Here is a 13632-nt window from a genome sequence, read left to right as displayed (position 1 = left end):
CCATCCACTGGTTTACTCTCCAAATGGCTGCAATGGTCAGAGTTAGGCCAAATTGAAGCCAGGAGACAGGAGCCTCTTCCTTGTCTCCTACATGAGTGCAGGGCTCCAAACACACGGGCTGTCCTCCATTGCTGTCCCCGAAGCATTAGCAGGGGGTTGGATCAGAAGCTGAACAGGCAGGACTCGAACCAGCCCCCATATGGGATGCCAGTGCTACCAGGCTATGCCTTTACCCTCTGTTTCACAATGTTGGCCCTGAGGTTACATTTTTAATTTACGTGATTGTCAAAGGCTTAGTACTCCAGTAAATAAAGAGTTCAATGAATAAAAAGAGCACCATAATTCAAGAGGAATATAGGCAGGGCTATAAAAACAGTAGGCTTGAATTTAATGAAGTGTGACTCACAGAAGCTTTCTGGCTTGTTTTCTATCTTTTGAATTGGGATGATGATAGTACAGTAAGGATCCATTTATGAAACAAATGTGCTAATGATATCACATATCAATATTGAGCACTGAGTTCAGAACATACTTTTTGGTTAATAGGTATGATTGAGAGATTTATAAAAGTATATACTTTGGACTACATGACTAACTTGAGCTTCAGATTAACATTTATTTTTTATCGTATATAAGGTATTTCAACATGTTTTGAAGCAGAAATACATGGTGAAATGATTACCAGAGTCAAGCAAATTAGCATTGATAACTTTTCATATTTACCCTTTTATTGACAGGTGAGAACACCTGAAACCTATTATAACAATTTTTCAATATATAATACAATGTTATTAGCTGGGGTCATCAGTTTTTAAATTGCTGGCCTTGATCATCTTACCTTACTGTAAATTTTTACCCATTGACTCACTACCAACTTTTCTTTATTTCTCTCCCTCCCTATTTTGCTATTCTCATTCTACTCTCTGTTTTAATTTATTCAAACCTTTTTTGCTAGAGTCTTTGTATAAATGAGACTATACAACATTTTTCTGTGATTAGCTTGTTTCATTTAGCAAAATGTTCTCTAGATTCACCCAAATTATCAAAAGTGGCAGAATCTCCTATTTTAGATCAAAATAACTTTCATACATATGATTGCAAATAATGCTATATTGAAGTTGGGAGTACAGCTATTTCCACAAAGTGCTAATTTCTTTATCTTTCGGTATCAACCCAGATTAGGGGCTGCTGGGTCATACGGTAATTTTTATCTTTTTAAAGAACATCCATAAGGCTGTTTTCTATAGTATACTGGCTGTGCCAATTAACATTCCCACCAATAGTGTGCCAGGGTTCTTTTTTGACCAAAACCTTGCCAACATGAGGCTGTTTTTATTTTGAGCACAATCTTTTTTACTTTAAATAAATTAGTATTCATAAGAGAAATGAACAGTTACTTATTTGGGAGATGTCATAAGATTTACTTCCTAAGAATTTTTTTTCTGAGAACACATTTTCTGGCATTTGCTGCTGATCTAGAATCATTGTCATTCCAGTGACTTATATTACAGATTTCAACTTGCGAGTACCATTTCCTGTTTTCAGATTGAGAAGATATTTTACTCTGGTATTAAAATATTGTTTTAAATTTTTATATTTCTTCAAACCTGGAAATATGTGGCCCTAGTCTAGAACCTAACTAAGTTTCTTTTTAAATGTAAATTGTCGGCAGCATTACATCCTTGAAAGATCTTTGTAAAATGCTAGGTCAGAGGCAGCAAGTAGAGTCAGTTCTAAAGTAAATTAGAAAAATATCCCTAGTCTTATACTGAAGAGAAGAAAATAAGGATGTCATGTGGTGCTAAGGCTTGGTTCAGGAAGAAAAGGAAGCCTGTGCAGAAGAAAGTGTGCAGTGTAGATCCTCCAGGCAATCCTTGAATGAATATCTCTTTGGTCTTTGTTGGAACCAAATTATTTAGTCTTCAGGCTATGAGCAAATTGATTTTCTTAAAGCTGTGTCTCCTATGAACAGTTAATATTAAAGCCAAGGAGAAAACTTGTTGGTCAGAGTTTTAGTAACTTTGTCCTTATTTCATCAAGATCTAAAAAAAAAAACAAAAAAAAAAACAACACTGTATAATTGAGACCTAAATCTAGTGATTCATCTGTCAAACAGAATTTTGATAACTATTCAATGCTATTTTAAAATAATTTTAAGTATTTTACACATGTGTTTTACTTTCCTTTAATCTTTTCCTAACTATGGAATGACAGTTTTTCAAAGATACAAAATATTGCAATGAGGAGACATTAGGTTTTAGTTTCAGGAAATTTTCATAAATAGTTGAATGTTCATTTATAGTACCCTATGAATTTATAATAAATTTTATTACTAATTTTATTCAGGTAGAGATATATTTGCAAATTTGTTTTCATGAAGGCAATGAGGAGAAAAGGCATCTCTAAAGTTATGAAAATGTCACTCATTTTACTTTCCTAAATGTGTGTCCATTTTGATTGTGCATTACATTACTTCTATATGTTACAAATGTACTTAAGAATAAGGTTCATGTCTACAGTTGTTATCAGGACCTGTGAATTTTCTATTGCATTTCTGTCATTGTTTTAAAATTTTTAAAACAAGTGTACAAAGAAAAGAAAGCAATTATTTTAAAGCCTGAGAGGGCCAAGAGTTGGACTGAGAAGCCCCGTAAACTTCGGAGTCCAGAGTCACAGACTAACCAAGAGTGAAAAGTAATCATAGTACTAGAGAATGCTTCCCTTCTCCTTATCTAGCAAAAGAAAAAAAAAAATCAATAGTCCTATCTTGCAAAAAAAAATCTTACCATTAATTTCTTTGTTTTAATTTGAGAAGAGAGGAGACAGACTGGTTCATTCCACAAATGCCAGCAAAACTCTGGTTTGGGCAGGGGCCAAAGCCAGGAGCTGGGAACTCAATCCAGGTCTCTCATTTGGGTGACAGGAACCCAACTACTTGAGCTGTCACCACTGTAACCAGAGTCCGAGTTAACAGGAAGCTGGAATCAGGAACTGAAGTCAGATATTGAACTCCAGTACTCCGATACTGGATACAGAGATTTTAACTGCAAATTGAAATGCATGCCCTTACCTTGTGGAGAAATTCCTTTTCGTAAGTCTTTTCTTTTCTCTTTTTTTAAGATTCTTTTCATTTATTTATTTGAAAGACAGAGTTACAGAAAGAGGTAGAGACTGAAAGAGAGGTCTTCCTCTCATGGTTCACTCCCCAATTGGCTGCAACGGCTGGAGCTGAGCCGATCAGAAGTCAACAGGCAGGAGCTTCTTCCTGGTTTCCCACATGGGTGCAGGGGCCCAGGGACTTGGGCCATCTTCCACTGCTTTCCCAGGCCATAGCAGAGAGCTGGATTGGAAGAGGAGCAGCCGAGACTAGAACCAGTGCCCATATGGGGTGTGGGCACTTCAGGCCAGGGCTTTAACCCACTGTGCCGGCCCCCTAATAAGTCTTTTCAAGTGTGCATGTCTATATATGTACACAGGAAAACAGGAACGGGTGGATAGTTAGGATGGATAAAGAAATATGCAAAATTCTTTCATGTACACATGCAAAATATTTATTTTTCATTTCACAAAATAGGAATTTAAAATAAAACTAATAAGGTAACTGTCAGAAAAAAATTTCATATCAGAAGTATGTTTATTCATTTCATTCTTTCGTTCTTTCCTTAATTTATTAAATTTTTTGTGACGTCCTAAAACACTCTGATTGGGTAGCAATTTGAGCATTGTAAGTTGCAGGCATGGAATTTACAGACAGTGTGTACACATGAGTCCATACAAATCTATGTAAAAGTGAGACTCTCATTTTCATGAAGGACCACATTCGCTATAATATTGGGAAGCTAATTTAATCAGTGAGCTCAGTTACAATGGGATGTACAAAAATATTAACGACTCAAAATTGTTATGTGTTGGAATTCAGGTTTTCCTTTGGAGGGTAATGCTTGACTTTTTGGTAGAAAGAAGAACATCCTAGTTCACATCCATTTAATGAATAATTAATACTGTATTATATTTGTTATTTTACATCAGTGTATTATATTTGTCTTCTACCTTACAGCCATAGTTCTAACTGTTCTCTCATCCTAATAACACAGTTAATGCTTAAAATCAGACATTTTGTGATGATTTGCTGTTATTTTTTATATCCCTTTTAACTGGAGATGTTCCAGTTGTTTTGAAGAACGTATTGTGTAGAACATTTTTTTAAAAGACATAAACTATTTAAATTACCCTTTTATTTTCAGTATTTGTATGCTTCTATATATATGGAAATATGCACAATTAGTTTATTAGTTTTATGACAGAAGAATTATCCTACTTTGTGACTTACCATTTAAGTACATTTAAATTCATTCTAGTTTTTTAAAAATATAAATAATGCTGTAATGAACATCCTTTTTAATGTCTTTTAAAAAACAAGAGTACCTCTTTGGATACTTCACTAGTATTTGTGTTGTCAGACTAACTTTTGATAGGCTGAGTGTAACGCTGAAGCTGAATGTACAACTTCTTTATTGTATTTATTTAAATTATACACCAGTTACTCAGAGTGGGAACGTCTTTCTTTGGTTGTTTACATTTCCTTCTTGGTGAATTTTACCTTCCTTTCTTTATACTCTCTTCCTTGAACTTTCTCCCTGATTATTTAAAGTTTGTATTAGCTGAAAAGTTTTTGAAACATATACTTCAAAATACTTGAATATTTTCTTGTTTTACTGCAGTTAATGTCATTTCCATATATTTTCTTTATCATTTTGCATACTTGCCTTTCCTCTGGCTTTCCTCTACCTTCAACGATTTGATGAACGTTGTTAGTTTTCCTTCATCCTCACTTTATATTTTGGATGCTTTCTGAAAGCAGAATTAATCAGATGCATATGAACAAATCAGGTCATTCCAACTAAAGATGAAAATAAAGCAGAAATAAGCTTAAGATTTAGTTCTTTATTTTGTAAAGCTACTCATGCTCTATGAATGGTTGTGCAGCACACTCATATTGTATAGGTCTTTATTGTTAGTTCGAAGTATTGAAATGTTGCAGCTGGGGCCAGCGCCATGGCGCAGTGGGTTAATCTTCCACCTGCGGTGCTGGTATCCCATATGGAAATCGGTTCTAGTCCCGGCTGCTCCTCTTCAAATCTGGTTCTCTGCTGTGGCCTGGGAAAGCAGTGGAAGATGGGACAGGTGCTTGGGCCCCTGGACCCGCGTGGGAGATCGGGAAGAGACACCTGGCTCCTGGCTTCATATCGGCATAGCTCTAGCTGTTGCAGTCATTTGGGGAGTGAACCAATGGAAGGAAGACCTTTCTCTCTCTGTCTCTCCCTCTTACTATCTGTAACTCTACCTCTCAAATAAAGAAATAAAAATTTAAAAAAGAAAAAGAAAACTTTAAAAAAAAAGAAATGTTGTAGCTTCCTACAATAAACTATAAGAGGGCTGGCAGCCAACTCACATGTAATAATATGTATGCTACCCAATGAAAATGTGAAGCTATTAGGGATGTGGTACTGGGAATCAACATAGGTTCATAAGTTGTGTGAACTGGAATTCTAGTATCAAGCGTTATTCAAAACCAGTAGACCAGTAGAAAACCAGTTTTTTCCATTTTTTGAGCTATACTTCTAAACTTGAATGACTGTTGTCTCAGTGGTAGCCTTCTCTGATTCATCACTAATGTTCCTTTCACATATTATTGTTTTTATATGAATAGTTCTCATAAGTGTAAACATTATTAGACAGTCGCTTCAGATGTAGCCATTACTGCATGATGAATAGGGTTGGTTATGGGGTGTCCCTCAGAAGAAGATGAGAGGCAGTGAGGGATTTGTGTGTCAAGGGAATATGATAGAAGGGGCTAGAAAGTACTCCTCTAAAACAGGTCCTTCTTTATTTTATTTTTTAATTTCTAACAGGCTTAATACATTTCATAGATATAGTTCTGAGAATATAATGATATTCTCTTCCTCACTTCCTCCCACTCCCGCTCCCTCTTCTCTCCTTAACTTTTGAGATAATCATATCTTTAAGTTACATAGTGGTCAAGGGCTTACTTCTCCAATAAATAAACAGTGTAACAAGTGATAAGCAAAAAGACTCTAGGGGAAATATAAGCAAGGAATATGAATAATAATCAAATGGAAACATGATTGTTTTACCCTTATACAGTAAGTTTCAAAGTGATAACAGATCATTAAAATTATATTCTTAACCATTAGTTTGACAAAGGTATAAAACAAAGTTTGACAAAACTGTATTTGCAGCAATACTGATATACACAGGCATTTCTTTCCTTTTTGTAAAACAGGTTCTTTACCTTGGTGTCCATGTATTTAGGACATTGGAGAACTTGTAGTTGAAAAAAAAGTATGCAATTTCCTCTTATCTCCAACTCAGAATCAGCATTTCCTTTAATTATGAATAGTCCGCAAAGTACAATTATGCAACTGTTAGTAGTACAAAGACTTTTTCCTCCAAGTATCATCACATGTAATTTCATATCACATTATAAATGTTGCATGCATCTTGGAATATTCTTTATGCTTACCATTACATTTCTAAACAAACACTTGAGAGGGAGGAGGAGAGAGTATGAGAGAGACAGAGAATGAGAGAGCAGTTGCATCTGCTGGCTCACTCCTCCAATACCTGGCAGAAATCAAGAGCCAAGTACTGAATCCAGGTCTCTGGGTGGCAGGAGCCCAAGTACTTGACCAGCCATCTACTGCTTCCTAGGTGTGCATTATCAGGAACCTGGAATAAAGAACAGAGCTGGGACTCAAACCCAGACACTGAGATATGGGATGGGGGCATCCCAAGCATCATCTTAACTGCAGAGCCATATATTCTCCCTATTACCACTACTGTTAGAGTCCAATAATTGGGGCCTACTTCTGTTTTGTTTTAATAGAATTTATTGTTTTACTTTGGAGGCTGGGAGGAGAGAGAGAGAAAGAAAGAGAGGTCTTCATCCATTGGTTCATTCCCCAAATGGCCACAGTGTTTGGAGCTGAACTAATCTGAAGCCAGCCTCTTCCTGGTCTCCCATGCAGATGCAGGGGACTAAGGACTTGGGCCATCTTCCACTGCTTTCTCAGGTCTTAAGCAGAGAGCTGGATTGAAAGAGTAGCAGCCAAGAGAGGAACTGGCGCCCCTATGGGATGCCAGTGGCACAGGTGGAGGCTTAGCCTATTATTCCATAGCACTGCCCCACCTGCTTCTATTTAATGCAATGTAGTCTGGTGAGTAGTGTTGTGCAACAGGTTAGGAAAGTAATAAACTTGCTGCTTTATCACTTATTTAAGTTAAACTTTAATAATTGTGTTTCACTATAATTAGTTTCTGGTGTAATTCTCAGTGTTTGATGTTATGAATTTCCAAGTCTTATTTTCACAAGAGAAATAAGCTTCAGTAGACTGTGAAAGGGAGCCATGGCATATAAATGTGAAAGTACTTTTGCTGAGGTAAGCTAATTCAACTTGCTTTTAACCTTCCTTCTAGTCAATTCCAACATGTGGTAACACCTCTCCATTCCATCTGCCATCCAGCTAAAGATAAAAGTGAAATGGAAAACATATTTCTACCATGCTGTTTAATCTTACTATTCTCTCGCTATTTTGGAATGAATATGCCCAAGGTAGTGGATAAAAAGACAAATTAGATACTTCTTTTCGATTTTTCTAAGCAAAGACATTTCCAGTATCATAATGAAGACAGAGTAGGATGGTCAGTACATGTCCAAAAATGCCTCAGTAGGAAAAAAAAAGTTTTTGTCCTCCACAGTGATGTTATAGAAGCATTACAGATTATATTCTCTAATAGACAAAGTTTAGCTTTGATCATCTGTAGTAATTTTAAGGAGAATAACTGATACAAGTAATAACATATTAGGTGGCACGTAAAATTTGTGTTTATCACATGAGAAGGAAGGCAGAAGGCCAAGTAGCCTGTCAGCACTGATGTCCACATTACTATTTTCATTGAGAGCTTGAGCACCATTACTGAGCAGGGTTCTGTGCAGACTGTGTCGACACCTATAGCTTCCTGCAATTTTCTGTTCAATTTTCAACATTAATGGAACTTTCCCAGATCAAGTTAGCTGGATATGTCTACTCTTTCATTAATTGTGTACATGAATTATTTGAGTTGAAATGCAGCCTTTCCAGCGATTTGACAATTGATTGTTTCTAAATATATGTGGGTATATTGCTTTTGCCTCTAGCTCTTTTCGAGATGTGAAAAGTGTTAAGGCAGTTGTTGAGAATGTATTAGCTGGGCCCACTTTGTGACTTTCCTTCCAGATACAGACATGATAAAGTCTAGAAAGAGTCCCATGTCTTTCCTGTTTTTCACACGCAAGCTCTTAAACACACCCAAACACACAAAGGATTAAAATGAGATACAGTGGAATTATACGCAAAATGTTAGATTCAGTTCATTGGTAGTTGTATGATAAATCATACATTTTTTAGCTATGCTTTTAAGATTTATGTCTGGGATAAAATAAAAAACCAGCTAACCAGCTTGTAAAACATCAACGTCTTGCCCTCCAACATCATAGATCAACATCAAAACTCTGTCCTCATTAGTGTGTAATGGTATATTGGTGCTTGCTGTTATTTAAATGTCATGCCTATTTCCTTTTTGTAGTGCTGATGCTAACCTTGTAAGCTCTAAATTGTCTGGAAGTTAATGGTCTGTTATATGAATTTAATAGTTCTTAGTGAAAGAGTATTAGATTATGTTATGTGGTTAGAAGTGTAACTTGATCTCTACCTCATAATCATGGATAATGACATAGTCTTGGTTGCAATTAGGAACATCCGTTGTTTTCTGTGGCTGCTGTCCGTAGGATAAGTGAAGAATTCCTGTTTTTTTCTTGAACTTTGGACAAACATATTGATTTGCCCATCATTACACCTCATTGTAGGACGGGAGGGAAAGGGAAAACAAGTCTACATTCATTCCTAAGGGTAGGGTGTTCTTTTTCAAAATAAAAATTTGAAAAGTACTATGTTAATTTTGGTAAATTCAGTAACATTATATTCTGTCAGGTTCCATATATAATCCTGTCAGGTTTGGGGGCAGTTCTATTTTTTTTTTTAATTTTATAAGAGTTAAATTTGAATTGAAACTAATGTAACTGACAAGAGGGAAACAGAAGCAATTGGCTTGCACTAAGCAAGTTTGAATGGTTGCTAATGCGAATGACTTTCAGGCAGGGAATGTCAGAGAACAGTAGATTACTTTCTTTACCTCAGGCATTTTAAACCATCTTCTGTGGTAGGACTGACATAATTTCTCTTTCTTTCTCTCTTGAAACTGGGAAGCAAAGTAATTGCAGTCTGGTAATTTTGGCCTATGGCTGATGAAGATAAATCATAACGAGCTATGGAATACACTCTGACAATTCACATAGGGCTACTAGAACATGAACTTTCAGAAATGCATTAATCAAATATTGTTTCTTTCTAATTTATATTCAAGAAAGCCATGGAATTGCTAATTATAAGTGTACCCATCATTTATTATTTTTGACTGAATTTCACATGATAAACAAATCGTTCCAAATGTAAGCCATTGTGTACTTTACAAGTCTTAACCTTTCAATTATGTCCATTATATGTGATTTGGAGCAAACATATTTGTTTAGCACAAACTGAGCTTTTAAATTAAAAGAGGGGGAAGAGAATTTAAGACCATCTGGTCTAGCCCCTCTCCTTAAGGCTCATGAAACTTTAAATCATGTTGAACAGATGGACATATAGTCGCCTAAAATTTTATAGAAATAGAGCTAAAGCTCCATTCAGTAACTTTTATTTATTTGATTACTCTATTAAGGGGTTCTACCTTGTAGTCACATTATTTTGTTTAAATCCATCTTTTACCCTCATTTTGGGGGTACCTTTGAGGTCTACCCTCAGAGTTTCAATTGGTCAGTAAAAGTTTATTAGTAACATAGGTACTTCATAATATTTATGTCATGTCACCTGCTGATTCTGTTCCGTGTGTTGGATGCTACACTTAGAATTCAGCTGCATTGTTTTTTTCATTTCAACAACCAGATCAGGCTTAGCTTTTGTTGTCTCCATTATACAGTTAGGAAATCACGTGCAGTAAAGATAAGTAATGTGGCCACCTCACATAACCAGTGAAAAGAGTTCCTCCAACATTAATCCAAATTTGTCTAACTCAGCTCTCCCACTGAACTACCTTCTCAGTGTTGGGTAGAGCCCAAACTCCTTCCCTCTTGGGCCAAGTTTCCACGACTTCTAAGTTTCCTAACTTTATATCATCTTACAGTCCTCTTTACACACTTAAAGGTGTTGTATCTTGTGTACTCGATTTTTTTAAATTATCATCTCCCTAAGCCATTTTAGAATTCCTTTAATTTCTCTTGGTGAAGTTTTAATACCACAGATATATTAGGTATCATGTAAAAAAGAACCAGTCTCGTTCTTATTGGGAGATAATGTTGCTCCCACTGTTGAAGCATGTTCCCCATGCTTGTGACATGACTCTTAGTACTGTACCTTTTGGTTACATAAGAACACATCCATTGCATAATGTGAATGGCATGTTAATATAGTAGGATATGAGGAATATTAAGAAGTCAGGAATAATCAGCAACTTTCTTAATTCTGCAAGCTTAATACCTTTAAATAAGAATAATTTTGAAGAACTATATAAACATCAGGCTATGAGTAAATTTTAATACTTGAATATCAATGCAGGGACCAGCTCTGTGGTGCATTAGGTTAATCCTCCGCCTGCGGTGCTGGCATCCCATGAGTGCCAGTTCTAGTCCCCGCTGTTTCTCTTCCTCTCCAGCTCTCTGCAATAGCCTGGGAAAGCAGTGGAGGATGGCCTAAGCGCTTGGGACCCTGTACCCGTGTACGGGAGCCGGAGGAAGCTCCTGGCTCTGACTTTCGATTGGCCCAGCTCCAGCTGTTGCAGTTGTTTGGGGAGTGAACCAGCGGATAGAAGCCCTTTCTCTCTGTCTCTCCCTCTCACTGTCTATAACTCTACTTGTCAAATAAATAAATAAAATCTTAAAAGAAAATACATAGTTTGAGATTTTGAAAACAACATATAAGTAAACATTTTCTAGCTTATTTTTGATATACTTTAAACCTTATGTCAAATTTTCTCTATCCCCAGAAAACCCATTCTTACTATAAATCTGCATTCCTACTTTGATATCATAATCTGTTGCCATGGAAATGCTTAATAACCTTCATATCTTCTCAGCAGTTTCAAAAGTATTGTCAATGAAAAAATAGATTTTATTGGCACTAGTGAATTTTTAAAGATGATTTATGTGTTTTTATGTCCATCTGTGTGTGTTTTTTTTTTTTTGTTTTTTTTTTTTTTTGGATAGGCAGAGTGGACAGTGAGAGAGACAGAAAGGTCTTCCTTTACCGTTGGTTCACCCTCCAATGGCCGCCATGTCCAGTGCGCTGCGACCGGCGCACTGCGCTGATCCGAAGGCAGGAGCCAGGTGCTTCTCCTGGTCTCCCGTGAGGTGCAGGGCCCAAGCACTTGAGCCATCCTCCACTGCACTCCCTGGCCACAGCAGAGAGCTGGCCTGGAAGAGGGGCAACCGGGACAGAATCCGGCGCCCCGACCAGGACTAGAACCCGGTGTGCCGGCACCGCTAGGCAGAGGATTAGCCTATTGAGCCGTGGCGTCGGTGCATCTCTGTTTTTTTTAAAGAAAGTTTTTATTTAATGAACACAAATTTCATGGGTACAGCTTTAGGAATATAGCAGTTCTTCCCTCCAGACCTGCCATCCCATCCCCACTCCCGTCCCACCTCCTATTGCCTCTCCCATCCCAGTCTTCATTAAGATTCCTTTTTAATTAACTTTATATACAGAAGACCAACTCTACTAAGTAAAGATTTTATCAGTTTGCACCCACACAGGCACACAAAGTATAAAGTACTGTTTGAAGACAAGTTTTACAGTTATATCTCATAGTACAACTCATTAAGGACAGAGATCCTACATGGGGAGCAAGTGCACAGTGACTCCTGTTGGTTTAACAGTTGACGCTCTTATTTATGACGTTAATTATCCCCTGAGGCTCTTGTCATGAGCTGCCAAGGCTATGGAAGCCTTTTGAGTCTACAAACTCTGTCAGTATTTAAACAGGGCCATAGTCAAAGTGTAAGTTCTCTCCTCCCTTCAGAGAAAAGTACCTCCTTCTTTGATGACCACTTCTGTCCACTAGGATCTCACTCACGGAGTTCTTTCATGTAGGACATTTTTTGCCACAGTGTCTTGCCTTTCCATGCCTGAAATGCTTTCACGGGTTTTTCAGCCTGATCCGAGGGCTGATTCTGCCATCTCCATTTTTAAAATGCAAGAGTTGCAAATTGATACTTTATGAAACTTTGCTTTCTGTTTTGTAATTTCTTTCAAAAACCATATTGGATTATGATGCTCTATAAATAATTCAAGTAATAGATTTTTCATGATTTTTATTTTATACTTCAAGTATACAATTACTTTGCAATCAGTGGCCTAGCAACAGTGGTGGCTGAACATGTCCACTACTGTGATGTCTTAGAAAAATACAGCACTTAAGTGTAAACCTCATTGGTAGGTTCTATACTGTGAAAAAGCCAGAAAATGATGAAAATTGAGAGTTTTTATCTATTGACAGTGGAAGGGTCCCATTCTGGGTCTTTGATCTATTTCCTTGGATCCAAAACATGATAAATCAAAACTAAAAACATTTTCATCCCTTTTGTGGAATTATACCCAATATTCAATTATTTACATAGATGGAACTGATGACCTATGTTTTAGAATCTCTTTCTTCTATATTGGCCCCCTCTTACTTTTCTAGAATATTGTTTACATTCTATCTTGAATTGTATAACCTTTTATAGCCAAGAGAGGTGTTTTAGTAGTATTTTTGGTTACTCAAACTAATTCTGACCTCAATGTTTACTGAGAATGCACTCACAAATTAAAGAGAGTACTATGAAGTAAAACAACAGCCAGACTTTTAAAAAGTTTATTTATTTATTTGAAAGGCAGAGTTACACACACACAGAGAGGAAGAGACAGAGAGAGTCCTTCCATCCTCTGGTTCACTCCCCAAATAGCCACAATGGCTGGAGTTGGGCCACTCTAAAGACAAGAGACAGGAGCATTTTTCAGGTCACTCATGGATGTGGGAGGGGCCCAAGCACTTGGACCATCTTCTGCTGCTTTCTCAGGGCATTAGTCGGAACTGGATCTGAAGAGGGGCAGCTGGGACTCAAACTAGCGTCCATATGAGGTGCCAGCGTCAGAGACAGTGAATTTACCCACTGCACCATAATGCTGGCTGGAGCCAGACATTTTACATCCAAAATGATTTTCCTGCATTTGAGTCTTGAAGAATTAAGAGGAATTTCAAAAATTATTAATTGTGAGAAGGTCATATGCCACCTATTACATTTTCCAGGTACCTGTACAAAAGGATAGTATATATCTAAGTGAATGAAGTGGAAGAGTTTAACAAGCCTCCAGTTCAAATGAAGAGAAAAATAAAAACTCTAATAATGAACTATTTGATAAAGGTTTGGGAAGAGGAAAAGAAAAACCTGAAGTGGCCACTGTGAATGTGTTTTGAGTGACT

At 36.9% G+C, this 13632-nt stretch overlaps 1 protein-coding gene across 5 annotated transcripts in view; it reads left to right on the top strand.

Moving 5' to 3' along the window:
• The window catches only part of PTPRK (protein tyrosine phosphatase receptor type K), a 592149-nt gene that overhangs the window by 368507 nt on the left and 210010 nt on the right, over window positions 1–13632 (top strand). The gene's annotated exons all lie outside the window — the stretch shown is intronic.

This window comes from Lepus europaeus, chromosome 3 (assembly GCF_033115175.1).
Source record: "Lepus europaeus isolate LE1 chromosome 3, mLepTim1.pri, whole genome shotgun sequence".
Lineage (NCBI taxonomy): Eukaryota > Metazoa > Chordata > Mammalia > Lagomorpha > Leporidae > Lepus > Lepus europaeus.
Note: the sequence above shows the minus strand (reverse complement) of the source record. Positions and strands in the feature narration are given on the sequence as shown.